This window comes from Cnephaeus nilssonii (genome assembly GCF_951640355.1).
Source record: "Cnephaeus nilssonii genome assembly, chromosome: 13".
Taxonomy (NCBI): domain Eukaryota; kingdom Metazoa; phylum Chordata; class Mammalia; order Chiroptera; family Vespertilionidae; genus Cnephaeus; species Cnephaeus nilssonii.
In genome coordinates this window covers 39,114,185-39,127,853 of record NC_137084.1, presented here as the reverse complement: position 1 = coordinate 39,127,853, position 13,669 = coordinate 39,114,185, and positions in this window count along the sequence as shown.

The following is a 13,669-nucleotide window of genomic DNA, read 5'->3' as shown; positions in this document are numbered from 1 at the left end:
CAGAGAGACCTGCGTGTAGAGTAGGTTCCTTCCCAGAGTCTGGCAAGCTGCTGACTTTGGTCTCCAGCCCAGACTTAGGTTCCTGCTATGGTGGTGGAGGTGTCTGAGGTCACCCACCAAGTAGGAAGGGAAAAACTGCTTCCACCCCCAAGTAGGAAGGGAAAAAAGTTCTTGTTGGTTGTTTTTATCTTTTTAAAAATTCAGCTGATTAAAAGGAATTCCTTGTTTGCTTGTTCATTTTTTTAATTGTGACTCCTGGATTTTAAAATTACTCCAAATAGAAGATTAATGTTGATATGGGAAATGTGTGTGTGTGTGTGTGTGTGTGTGTGTGTACCATAGTTGGAGGTGGGTGAGCACAAGGGAGAAGCATGCTTTCAATATTAATTAAAATTGTTAGTTTTTATTTTCCATAAAAGACTTTTTGCTAAAAGTAACTGTGTTTTTTGATTTTTTTTTCTTCTGTGGTTGATTTAAAAATTAGCAAAAAATTTTAATGTCATATTAGCTCATTTGGATGATTCAATTCAACACTAAAGTGAGCTAAACTCTAAAAGCATATTGTGTGCTTATGGTGAGGAGAGAATTTACTGTTCTCTTTTACATTAGAGCTTTTTAGTGATGTTATTTCTGACTGCTTTCCCCTGTGAAATGGAGTCTCTAATGTGAAGGGGCCCTAAAGTGGAACTGAGAGGCCCCTGGGAAGTTGGTTTTATTCATGTTCACACCAGATAGAACATGAACTTTTAAACTGCCAACCACAAGTGGCTACATCCTGTTGCAGTTCTCAGAATGAGGCTCATCTCCCCGAAATCCAACCTAGCAACTAGCTTGTAACCTAGTCTCTATAGACTAACGTTATTTTTGCCTACACCAATCATAATTCTTTCAAAACAAGGTATGTAAGCTTGTGGTTTTGCCTTTTAAAGTCTTTCTCCTTCCTCTCACATTCCGCTCCACTTAGAGCACTTTCCAGGTTCCTACTGAATCTATTCTCCAGGGTAAAACCCCTAAGATCCCAAATAAACTTTTGATTTGATTCGTAGCCTCAGTTCTTTCTTGTTTGACACCATCAAACCTAAATTCCATGTAAGCATTTTGTTTTGTTGAGTATTCTCTTTGTCCAGGGTCTAATCCATGGTAGTATTGCTTGTAGATAAGTACCTCCTGCCCCACTGTTCTTCTTCTATTTCAAACTTTATATGTCTGTCACACACATATTCTTTTCGATGGACCTCATAATCATTTTCTCCATTCCTCCATTAATCCTACCCACATAGTCTCATATTACCTCTACCCACTCCCAGTATACCTGCACCATTCCACCTTCATGGACTATATTGAGTTCTTCTGTGCTGTTCTCTCATAGCATTTAGTATACACTTACAATTCTCTTATCTCATGGTGCTGCACTGTATCTGTTTGCTTGTTTATATGATGTCTCCCAAACATCAAACATCCCACCTCTCTGTGCTCCACTTGGTTTGGGGGTGGGGATCTGTCTTTTTCATTTTTATATCCTAGTTCCAACAAAGTGCATGACATACATAGATAATAAAGAAAAGTGTGATGATTGAATAAGAAAAGTAGCCTATCTCTCTGAGCTTGTTTTTTCATGTATGTGTGAATATATTAATAGCTATTTCAGTGAGTTGACATTAGGAACAAAAAGGATATAAGAGGGCTGGCATATTATCTTACCAATAAGACTTATCTTTTCCTACTCTTTTTGCTTAGTGTAGGAGCACAGGTGTTTTCTAATAGGCAAGGTTTTTTCCACTTTCCCCCGTTTTATTGAGAAACAATTGACATACATCACTGTATAAGTTTAAGTCATATGACATGATCATTGGATTTACATATATTATGAAATGATTACCACAAAAGTTTCAGCTAACATCCATCATATTTTAAAAAAATGTTTCAGATTTCAGAAAGGAAGGGAGAAGGAGAGAGAGATAGAAACATCAATGATGGAAAAAACATTGATTGGCTGCCTCCAGCACAACCCACACTGGGGATGGAGCCCGAAACTCAGGCGTGTGCCCTGACCAGGAATTGAACAGTGACCTCCTGATTCATAGGTCCATGCTCAACCACTGAGGTACGCCAGCTGGGCCATCCATCATCTCTCTCTATATAAAAGCCCAGCGTCCAAGCAGCGGAACAACTGGAATGACCAGAATGACAAGTCGCTATGATGCACACTGCAGTGGCCAACCAGCCCAGTACAGCCCAATTGCCCCCCCCCAACCATCCACATCCCCTCCCCCCCATTGTCCCCACCCCCAATGGGCCCCCATTGGTGTGGGCCGGCTGGACCTCATCAGTGCATGAATTTGTGCACCAGGCCTCTGGTATTACATAGATACAAGAAAAAAAAAGGAAAGATATAAAATAAGAAAAATGTTCTCCTTGTGATGAGAACCCTTAGGATTTACTTTCACAACAACTCTCCTCTATATCACACAGCAATCAGTGTTGGCTATAGTCATCATGTTGTACATTACATTTCCAGTACTTACTTGCCTTATAACTGGAAGTTTGTACCTTTTAGCCAGCTTCCTTCAATTTCTCCTCCCCACCTCCAATTCTTGTAGCTACAAGTATGATCTCTTTTTACTGACTTTTTTTTCTTTTTCTTTCTTTTAGATTCCACATGTAAGTGTGATCAAGAGCTTTCAGATTCATTCATGTTGTCACAAATGGTAGGGTTTCCCTTTTGTTTTATGGATGAATAGGATTCAATTGTATATTTATACTACAACTTCTTTATGCACTCATCCATCGATGGATCTTTAGGTTGTTTCCACATCTTGTGTATTGGAAATAAGGCTGCTATGATCATGGAGGTACAGATATCTTTCAACTTAGTGTTTCATTTCCTTTGAATATATTCCCAGAAATGGAATGGCTGGATCATATAGCATTTTTGTTTTTTATTTATTTATTTTTATTGTAGACAGTATTATATATGTACCCCCTGTTTCTCCCCATTTCCCCTCCCACTCAACCTCCACCTCACCCCAGGCCTTCAACATACTGTTGTCTGTGTCCATGGGCTATTCATCTATACATACATGTTCTATGATTAATCTCTTCCAATCCTCTCTACCCGCATCCCCTCTGAGATCTGTCAGTCCATGCCCCTGGTCCTATTTTTATCATCAGTTTATTTTGTTTATTAAGTTCCACATATAAGTGAGATCACGTGATATTTGTCTTTCTCTGACTGGGTTATTTCACTTAGCATATACATCTTCAGGTCTATCCAGGCTGTTGCAAAGGGTAAGAGTTCTTTCTCTTTTTTATAGCCACATAGTATTCCACAGTATTCCATAGGAGATGTAGCATAGCTTTTTTATCCACTCATCTACTGATAGGCAGTTGGCCTGCTTCCAGATCTTAGCTATTGTAAGTAATACTGCTATGAAAGAGGGGTACATGTATTCTTTCTGATGGGTGTTTCAGTATTCTTAGGATATATTCCCAGAACTGGAATCACTAGGTCAAACAACAGTTCCATTTTTAAGTTTTTGAGGAAACGCCATACTGTTTTCCACAGTGGCTGCACCAGTCTGCATTCCTAGGGGTTCCTTTTCTCCACATTCTTGCCAGCACTTGTTGTTTGTGGATTTATTGATGATAGCATTTCCAGCAGGTATGAGAGGATACCTCATTGTAGTTTTAACTTGCACCTCTCTGATGCTTAGTGACATTGAACATTTTTTTCATTTGTCTCTTTGCCATCTGTATGTCCTCTTTGGGGAGGTGTCTATTCAGGTGCTTTACCTATTTTTTAATCAGATTGTTTGTCTTCTTGGAGTTGAGTTGTATATGTTCTTTATATATTTTGGAAATTAACCCCTTATCAGATGTATCATTGGCAAATATGGTCTCTCATGCAGTGGGTTCCCTTTGCATTTGGATGATGGTTTTCCTTTTCATTCTTTTGCTGTGCAGAAGGTTTTTAATTTGTTGTAGTCTTATTGTTTATTTTATTCCTTTGTTTCTCTTGCCCTAAGAGATGTATTGGTGAAAATTCTGCTATGTGAGATGTCTGAGATTTTGCTGCTTATGTTTTCTTCTAGGATTTTCATGGTTTCGTGACTTATATTGTCCATTTTGAGTTTAGTCTTGTATATGGTATAAGTTGGTGGTCAAGTTTCATATGGCATTTTTTAAACACTGTATCTTCTTTATTTCACACTCTTTAATTTCAGAACAAAATAAACAAACATATCACAATACACACTATCCAAATTCAATATCAAATGTGGGTTCATTAAAATTTTATAAGCAGTGTTTTGAACTCTGCATCTAGTTAATTTGTCTCTGTTTTGTTTAGTTCTTTGTTTGAAGGACAGATTATTTACTTTTTTTCAATAATTTAACTACGTCATCCCATAGTGTGCACTAATTTCCCTGGGTAGGTGAGGCCACCAATTTTACTCTGAGGATGGGGGAAGGCACATGTGCCTTCTTTTCGTGTGCCGTGGTAAGTTGGATTGTGAAGTGGGCTATGCTCACTGTGTGCTCTGGTTATATTCCTTTGTCACATAGGCTGAAGGCTGTATTCAGTAGGAGTATGAGTTAAATAACATGCTGAGATGCAGTGGGAGAAGCAAATATACAGCCAGTAAAGCTCTTTGTGTCTTAACTCAAGGTGACCCTCACCCCTGGCCAAACAGGTCCATTGGCTTTGCTATGCAAACTATCCTGCCTGCCCTTCCATGGGCTTCACAGTTCCCTGGATGGAAATGGGAGGCACTGCTCCAGGCAATTCTCAATTTTCCAAATAGGCTCTCTGAGCCAAGAGCTACCATCAGCCTCAGCTGTGAATTGATCATCTGCCTGTGCACAGTAGGGGAACTCCTCACACCCAGTACTAGCTTTGCTCTTGGGGTGATCAGAGAGTATCTTCCTAACTCTCAGCTCAAGCATTGTTGGGCTGAGATTTAGAAAGCATCTACTTTCTCTTGTAGCCCCTCTGTCAGATGTGGCCTGGATACAATCTCCACAGTGGGTGGGGCTGTGACTTAGCTCCTTGTCTGGGCTCAGGCTCTGAAGCAGGCCACACTCTTCATTTGAGTATCTGGATCAGGCAGATCTGTACCCTATAAAGTCCTTGGTCAGAGCACACCACCAGCTTGATTCTGCTAGTTGGGATTAATATTGGGCACAGCAGATATGAACTCAGTCTATCAAGATCTGCATGCTGGTTATTGCCAGCCCCTCCCCACTTCTCTGATACCATCAGATTCTCAGTGGTTGAGCCCCAGATTCCGCTGTAGTTCCTATTATGTAAGATCAGAGTAGGGGCTTGCTCCCATAAAGTGATCCACAGTGTATGGGGCTGGGCTGGTGTGGGAGCCACACCAGAGATGCAGGATAGTCCAGGCTAATTAGAGTGTGGAAGCCCTATCTAGACTACGCCAGATTCCTCTGAACATAGGAATTTTTTTTATTTTTTTAAGGGAGAGTGGGAGAGAGATGGAAAGACAGAGAGAAACCTTGAGAAACACATCAATGGGTTGCCTCCTGCATGAGCCCTGACCAGGGCTTGAACCAGGGAGGAGCCTGCAACCGAGGTACGTGCCATTGACTAGAATCAAACCTTGGGACCCTTTGGTCCACAGGCTGATGCTCTATCCACTGAGCAAAACCAGCCAGAGCTGAACATAGGAATCTTAATCAAGATGTCCCAGTACTACACACAGATGCAGGTGCACAACAAGGTCACTACTTGGAAAGAAGCCTTTGTCTGTGTATCATAATACGTTGCTGACCAGCCAGTGTGCAGGGCAGAAAAGGGAGGCTCAGAGGTAGCTACAATGTGAGGCTAGAGAAGAGGAGAGGCTGGAGAGGCTACTGAGGCTCCAGCTCTAAGAGAGACCTCAGGTACTATTGCTATATGAGGCTGTGCGTACAGAGGCAGTGTGCAGCTGCTCAGATAACAGCTGTGGGTACAGAGGCTAATGTGGCTTTGTGGGAAAGATTTATCAGCCAGTGTAGGGTTGCCTATATGAGAATGTTGTGCCACTTGCTCCTATAATAAAGACTCATTCTCATATACCTACAACTTCTCATGGCTTCTCCATCTAAGACCCGGCGTCCCAGGACGTCTGGACCCAGGCAGAGGGGCTCAGACCCAACACATAATTAGTGAGCAGAGGATAGAGGAGGAACTTGGACTAAGTTCCCAACAGTAAGTGTAGCGAGCAGGGTTCAAGAAGGAACCTTCTCTGACACTTGGCACAGTTGGGAAGAATTTAGAGTACGCACTCAGAGAGCACCTGTACTCCAGCTGTGCCAGAGCAGTGCTCCCTCACAGCCGGTTACCCTCCCTTGGTTCCCTTTCCCGCTGGAGGAACCAACAGCTCAGGGGAAAGCTCTCTATGTGGTGTGGTACTTGCCTGAGGAAAGGCCATGCGGTCAATAGGCAGCTGCCTCTCTTACCTCCTAATGCAGTGTTTCTTGGTCTCTGTGATGCAGGGGTTGTTTCAGGTTTTCCCTCTTGTTCTAGGATTCCTTCTGTGGTGGCTTGTTTTTGAATCATTGTTAATTGTTTTTCTTGTCGGGGGGGGGGGGGGGATGAAGACAGGATTGACCTACTGCTCCTGTTGACATATCTCTAAGCAAGAGTTTTAAAGTCAGTCAGAGACAGGTTTGAGTCCAGGATTCAAAGTTACTAGTTATATTTACATAAACCTTGGATGTGAGGAGGGTGAACTAAGGAATGAGGAGCAGCTGAGTAGTGGAGTGAATTTGTGCCATTAGTACTATCTGCCTCACCGAATGTTAATAGGTGTAAAATGCTTGGCTTAAAGCAGTTGTTCCAGCGTGAATTTTTTTCTCCCTGGCACAGGTGATTTGAAGACCTAATTGATCAAAACAAGAGGCATAAACGGGAATGTCTCCAGCAGCAATGTTCCATCAAGTGCTTAATTCAAACTTGTACGTTTTTCTCTGAGTGCCACCTTGTTGCAGTTCTTGGGGAGTTATTTTCCCTCTTTTGCTGGGTCTGGTGTCTTTGCCTATGTCTTGTCTAGTGCTATGCTATGATCCATCTCAGACTCCCCCACAGTGTGAGCACTTTCTCAGGATATGGTATGATCTTAGTAAATGTCGCCTAAATAAATGAAGCACGGTAAGCAATCCCTGGGCCTAAGGAGTTCTTTCTACCACAGCTGCTTCCTGTTACTCAGGTCAACCCTCAATACTGAGAAGAGACTGTTTCACTTTCAGGTCTCATCTCAATTCTCAGAAACTTCTGTTTTTCACAGGCTCTTTGTTAACCAATAACTGAAATTTATTTGCAAGATGTTTTCTGTAGGTTTCATGTTTGCCAACCAGTTTTCCAATTTAAGTTACATTTGAAAAATTCTAACCTTATTCTGAATAAACAAAGGGAAAAGGAATCCACTGAGACCTCCCTAGCGATACTAGAGCAAGTCAGTGACCCAGGGGCCCATCCAGGGCCAGAACTAGAGTGAGGCCAGAGAGGCACCTGGGGCACAAGGGACCTTGAGAATGAAGAAGTCCATGAGTTTTCCACCCTAGTTCCAGCCCTCCCCCCAGCTTTGACTAAAAGTCATGTGGAGTGAGACAATCCATCTCTAAAACACTGATTAGAGAGAAAAGAGCAGCTGAGATTACCAAGTCTCTGCTGCCTATCGTTTCCCCATGATCCTTTCTTTTTAGCTGGCTCATCTTTGGCTAAGAGAACATATCTTTTAAAGGACTCTATTATTCTCTTTTGAAATCTCTTGGGAGATACTTGCCAATAAGAAAGAGAAGGAGAAAAGGAAGGAAAATCAGATAACTCAGGCAAATTAGCAACAATCCAGTCTTCCTTTGTTTCAACATCAGAGGTGTGGGTGTTTTCCCTTCACCAAGCAAATCTGCAACACCAACCAGGTGTCCTACAATGCAACTCATTCTGACACTATCTACCTCCATGTAGTGTCAGATCCCACAGTTTAAGGGCTCAGCCCCACCTTCAGATACCAATCTCAGGCAGCAAGTCCCCAAGGTACTTACTCACTTCTGTCAAACTTGGCTACAAATCAGAAGTTCTCATACTTCTTCTCAGGTTCCATTAATTTTCTATAGTGGTTCACAGAACTCAGGGAAACATTTTCCTTATGTTTACAGGTTTATTAAAGGATAGGATAAAGAATGCAGATTAAGAGATACAGAGGGTGGGGTCTCTGAGGGTCCTGAGTACAGGAGCTTCTGTTTCCACGCAGTTGTGGTACATCAGTCTCCCAGTATCCTCCTTTATAATAAAAGGCTAATATGCAAATTGTCCCTACAGGCGGGAGTTCGACCAACTGGGAGTTAGACGTGCGCTGACCACCAGGGGGTGGCGAGGAACATGGCAGACTTTGGTGATGTGGAGCTGGCAGCGGGTGGCAGTGGAGGCACTGCTGGCCCTGATGGGCCCCAACAAGAGCAGGACCGAGGCAGGATGGTGGAGCAGGTGAGTGGGTTGTACCAGGCCAACGTGGGTGGGAAGGGAGACCCTGGCCAGCAGCTGGGGGAAGAGAGGCCCCGGGCCAGCAGCCAGCAGCTGCTAGAGACCCTACCCGTGCACGAATTTCTTGCACTGGCCCTCTAGTATGGTTATATTCACCAACAGAAAACTCTTTGAAACCCATGCTATTGGGATTTTATGGAGGCTTTCTCTCATAGGCAAAATTTACTATGAATTCCATTTCCAGCCCCTCCCCTCTCTGGAGATGGGATGGGGGTGCGGCTCAAGATACAAAGCTTATAATCATGATTTTGACTTTCTGGTGACCAGTCTCATCCAGGAACCATCCAGGAGCTCAACTAGAGTCACCTCAGTAGATTAAAAGATGCTCCTAGTGATCTTATAACTTGGAAATTTTTACAAGGGTTTGAGGAGCCCTATGTCAGGAACTGGGATGAAGACCAAATATATATTCCTTATTATATCACAATATCACATCAGGGAAAGACACAGAGGCATCAGATCCTACCTTTGGTGGACTTTTCTTCCTATCTCTCAGTGCAGTGCCCAGGTGTAACAAGTAGAGCATTGCTTGCAGAGGAGGTGGAAAAGAAGACCATCCCCTTCTCTCCTGTGAACTCTGAGTTTTTCGTGTTTCTTCTGTCTGATCATACCTCCATCCTACTCACTTCAGAAGCCATGAATTTCTGAGCAAGTTATCAGGCACATTATCCTTGCAGATGACAGGGATATGAGAATTTAGGATGATTTGTTTTGTTAAGAGGGAGCTATTGTCACTAGTCCCCTTAATGTTATGTGTTAACAAGGAAAGTGGACTCAGAGTCCTTTCTCACTACTTTCTAACTATGTAATCTTGGGTCACTCATTTAATTCCTCAGTCTTCCATTTTTACCAATATTCATGTTATTGATCAAATGAGATAATCCTAGTGCCTAGCCTGGAGTAGGGGCTCAATAAATTTATTCTTCCCAGTCAAGTCCTGCTTAAAGGAACCTCTAGTGTAAACTCTATCTCAACCTCATGTGGGGATGTTGAAACCAATTATGAAGAAGAGAATACGAAGTTTAAGGAAACTTCCACCACCAAGCACAGGGGAAATCACTTGTAACTTTATAGACATTATTATATGTAAATAATGGTATTGAGCATATAGGGTCCTGGATAAATTTCCAATGGAATTAGTTAGAGTAAATGCAGATAATTTGTTGTAGATTGGGATTTGGGTTAGCCGGCATTGCAGAGAGTCCTGAGGGATATTCAGCTCCAGGGAAGTGGTAGGAGTGGGCTCAAGGAAGAGCTACCAGCAATATGTCAGCAATTGTGCACTTCATTGGACCTTTTGGGTACCACTGGCGAATATTGAGAGCATTAGAGAGATTACTAATCACTAAAAGTGCCTCTGGGTTTGGGGTCATGTTTGAGGAGGAAGCTTATTCAGGATTTTTGTTAGTTTGGTTAAACAGAAACTTAGAGTTGATGTAATTTGGGATGCCATTTTAGGAAAATATTCTTGAACCCTCAAACTGATTAACCCAGGCATACTCTTTACATATCCAATTTAAGCAAATCCTGTTGGTTATATGACACAATATATCATGAATCAGGCAACTTTTGACTATGCAAGGCACTAACCACAATCATCCTAATTCAAGCTACGATCATCTCTTTTTTTGGATTGTTGCAATAGTCTCCTAACTCATTTCTCTGTGCTGTCATTGTCATTGTTCTCTTCTCCACTCCTCTCTCAGTCTGTTCTCTACACAGTATTGAGAATGATCTTTTAAAATTGAAAATATGATACCACTCCTTTGCTAGAAAATCTCCAAGACTTCCCCAACTCACTCTTAGCAAAAGTGACAACCCTTATAATATCCCACAAGGCTCCACATGAACTTCATCTCTGTCCACTCTCCCTTGCGCAGTGTGATACAATCATACTGGCTTCCTTGATGGTCCTCAGTCACCCCAGGCATACTTGCACTTTGGGGTCTTTGCTCTTGTTCCCTTTCTTCAAAAAACTATTTTCCCAGCTCTACCCTCACTTTCTCCAGAATTCTGCTCAAATTTCACTCTACCTGGAAAAGTCTTCCCTGAGGACCCTGTAATAAATAGCAGTATTTTTTATCTAGGACAGTGATGCCGAACCTATGACACGCGTGTCAGCACTGACACACGTAGCCATTTCTGATGACACGAGGCTGCTGAGGCGGCCGCATGCCGAGGATGAAACATTTGCTGCTCCTGAGGATGAAACATTTGTGAAATAATGTTTTTTCCTCAAAGTGACACACTACCCGAGTTATGCTCAGTTTTTTGGCGAAGTTTGACACACCAAGCTCAAAAGGTTGCCCATCACTGATCTAGTACTTGCTATTCTCTTTTATGTGCAATTCTATGTTTTGTTTTGTTTTTCTTGACACCAGCCACCATTGGATATAGTATTCACTTTCTTATTTATTTACTAGAGGCCCAGTGCACAAAATTGTGCATGGGGGGGGGCGGGTCCCTCAGCCAGGCCTGCACCCTCTTCAATCCGGGACCCCTCAGGGGATATCCTACTGCCTCTCACAATCTGGGACTACTGGTTGCTAACAGCTCGCCTGCCTGCCTGATTGCCCCTAACTGCTCCCCTACTAGCCTGATAACCCCTAACTGCTCCCCTGCTGATCTGATTGCCCCTAACTGCCTCTTCCTCACCCCACACCCGGGACCCAGGATTCCCTCCTCTGGCCAGTCGCAGGCACCTGGGACCCGGGCTTCCCTCCCTCTAGCCAGCCACAGGCACCTAGGACCCAAGGCTGGCTTCGCCCAGGCTGGCAGCAGCCGCAGGGGACCCTGGGCAGGTGGCTTGTCCCTCTCCCAGGCTGCAGCCCCAGCCACTGGCGCTGGGGACCATGGGGGGGGGGGGGCTTGTCCCTCTCCCAGGCCGCAGCCTGGATGGTTCCCATACCTCTCTCCCAGGTGTTGAGTGTCTGAGCAGTTCCAGGGTGAGGGCACAAGGGCCCGAGGGCACAAGGGCGTGACAACCATTTGCATATTAGCTCTTTATTATATAGGATTGTTTCATTCCACTAAATGTAACTTTTATGAAAATAGAGACTTTAAATGTTTTTTTAACTCTTTGATCATGAACTTTTAGAATATTAGCTAGAACATAGCTGGGGCTCAATAAATATCTTTTGAAAAATTAAATGAATTTCTAAAATAGTATTTTCTCTATTTTAACAAAATTGGATCATATTGCATAAGGTGGGGCACAAGTAGATTTATAGTTGTATGTGAAGCACAGAATTAATACATTTATTGTAATAATCATAACCTCTGTGTCTTTTTCCAGATGTACAGCTATAAAGCTACTTTTGCCCCACCCTGTATATACTTTGTAACTTTTGTTTTTACATAATATATTTACACATTCTTCTATGTAGATATATAAGGAATTGCCTCATTTTTCTTAATTTCTGTATTAAATTCTATTCAGAACCACTTATCTTCTTAGCAACCTCCAAGTAATGGACATTTAAATGGTTTCTAAAATTTCTTTCATGTGCAATTCTGTGATGAATATCTTTCCATAATTGTCTTGTATGTAGTTATACATTTAGGATAATTTCGAGAAGTAGAATTGTTAGGTCATGTCCTTTACTAAGGTTTTTGATTCACATAACAAAATAGCCCTCCTGTGTCCCAGCAATATATTATCCTTTCCATTTCTACATATGCTGGCTAACATTTACTTTATTATTTATTTTAATTATTGTCAACTTTGTTTTCATTGTGTTTCAATTTACATTTATTTGAATATTATTGACATTGACATTTATTTTACTAAGATTAGCTTCATGGTATATGATGCAAAGTGTTAAATGTAGAAAGTTGAGAATGATCCCAAAGAGACAAAAGGAAATTGCCCAGCATCTTAAAAAATTCCCACCCATGATAAAATATTTTTATGAGAGTCCAAGAGACCTATGTAACATGGCACCTGCCTTCCTATCTAATTTAACCTCCTACCAGGCCCCATATACAACTTGTGTTCTAACCACATCTCAGTGGACTTCTAATTCCTCAGAGTGTTCAAGCTCTTCCTCCTGCTTGAATTTCTTTTTCCTTTGGTTGACAGTCCTCATTCTTCTAGATTGGGCTCAGGCTTCATCTGCCTTATCTTAAAAGCATTTCCTGATGGTTTTTCTGAACCTAGGCTAAGCTTTAATTACATCCTTGTAATTTATCATAGATACTGATATTTGCTTCTTCCTCTCAGGCACTCCTTGAATAAAACATGTGGGCTCCAGCATAGGAGGTTTGAAGGATTTCAGGGCTAAGCAAGGTAAAAGGCAGGACTACAAGATAGCAGCAGAACTTTAACTTTATTTGGGTGACTTGACAGGTTTGTACCTTGGAGGAGGGGGGAGTCCCTCGCAGCATGAGACCATCCAGAGGTGGCAGCCACTTAGAAGGGGAAAAGGACAGAGGAACTCCCAGGGGATCAAAGAGGGACCTACAGTTCAGTAGTGAGTCTTTAAATCATAGAGCTCTAAAGGACAGCCACAGCTTGGGATCTATATAGCCCTGAAGTTTTTCTTTCAATGAGATCAGTTTTGCAAAGTGTACCAAGCAGGGAAGCATGGTATGTGCTTATTTGGGTTATCTTAAAAACTATTGGCTGTGTAAAATGTTGAATTTGGCACCAGCGGGCTTTTGCTCTAATGGGTGCCAGGCTGCTGTGGAGAAATAGACAACCTAAGGGACAATATAAAGAGACTGTCTCTGTTCATTTATGCAATACCCAGAAGCCATGTCTTATATTGCTCTATATGCCCAACACTTGGCATAATTCCTAGCAAATAGCAAGGAATCAATTGATAATTAAGCACTATAAGAAGGAATATGTCAAGGAAAGAAGGGAGAGGGGGCGGAAAAAGAAAAGATGTCCAATATAGTCTTGATTTTTAAATTTTTCTTTGCTATGTAATTTTGTATTACTTGAGATAATAAAAAATGAATTATATGTTTTGTGTTATTTCTGATAATTATTCAATTTCAACTTTTAAAAAATATCAGTTTGGAAACTTGTTTACACAGGCACATAGTAATTATAAAACTCCCAGAGGAGATGTAAAATATAGTGTTTAATTGGTTGAGTTTAATTATCTGGGTTACAAAAAA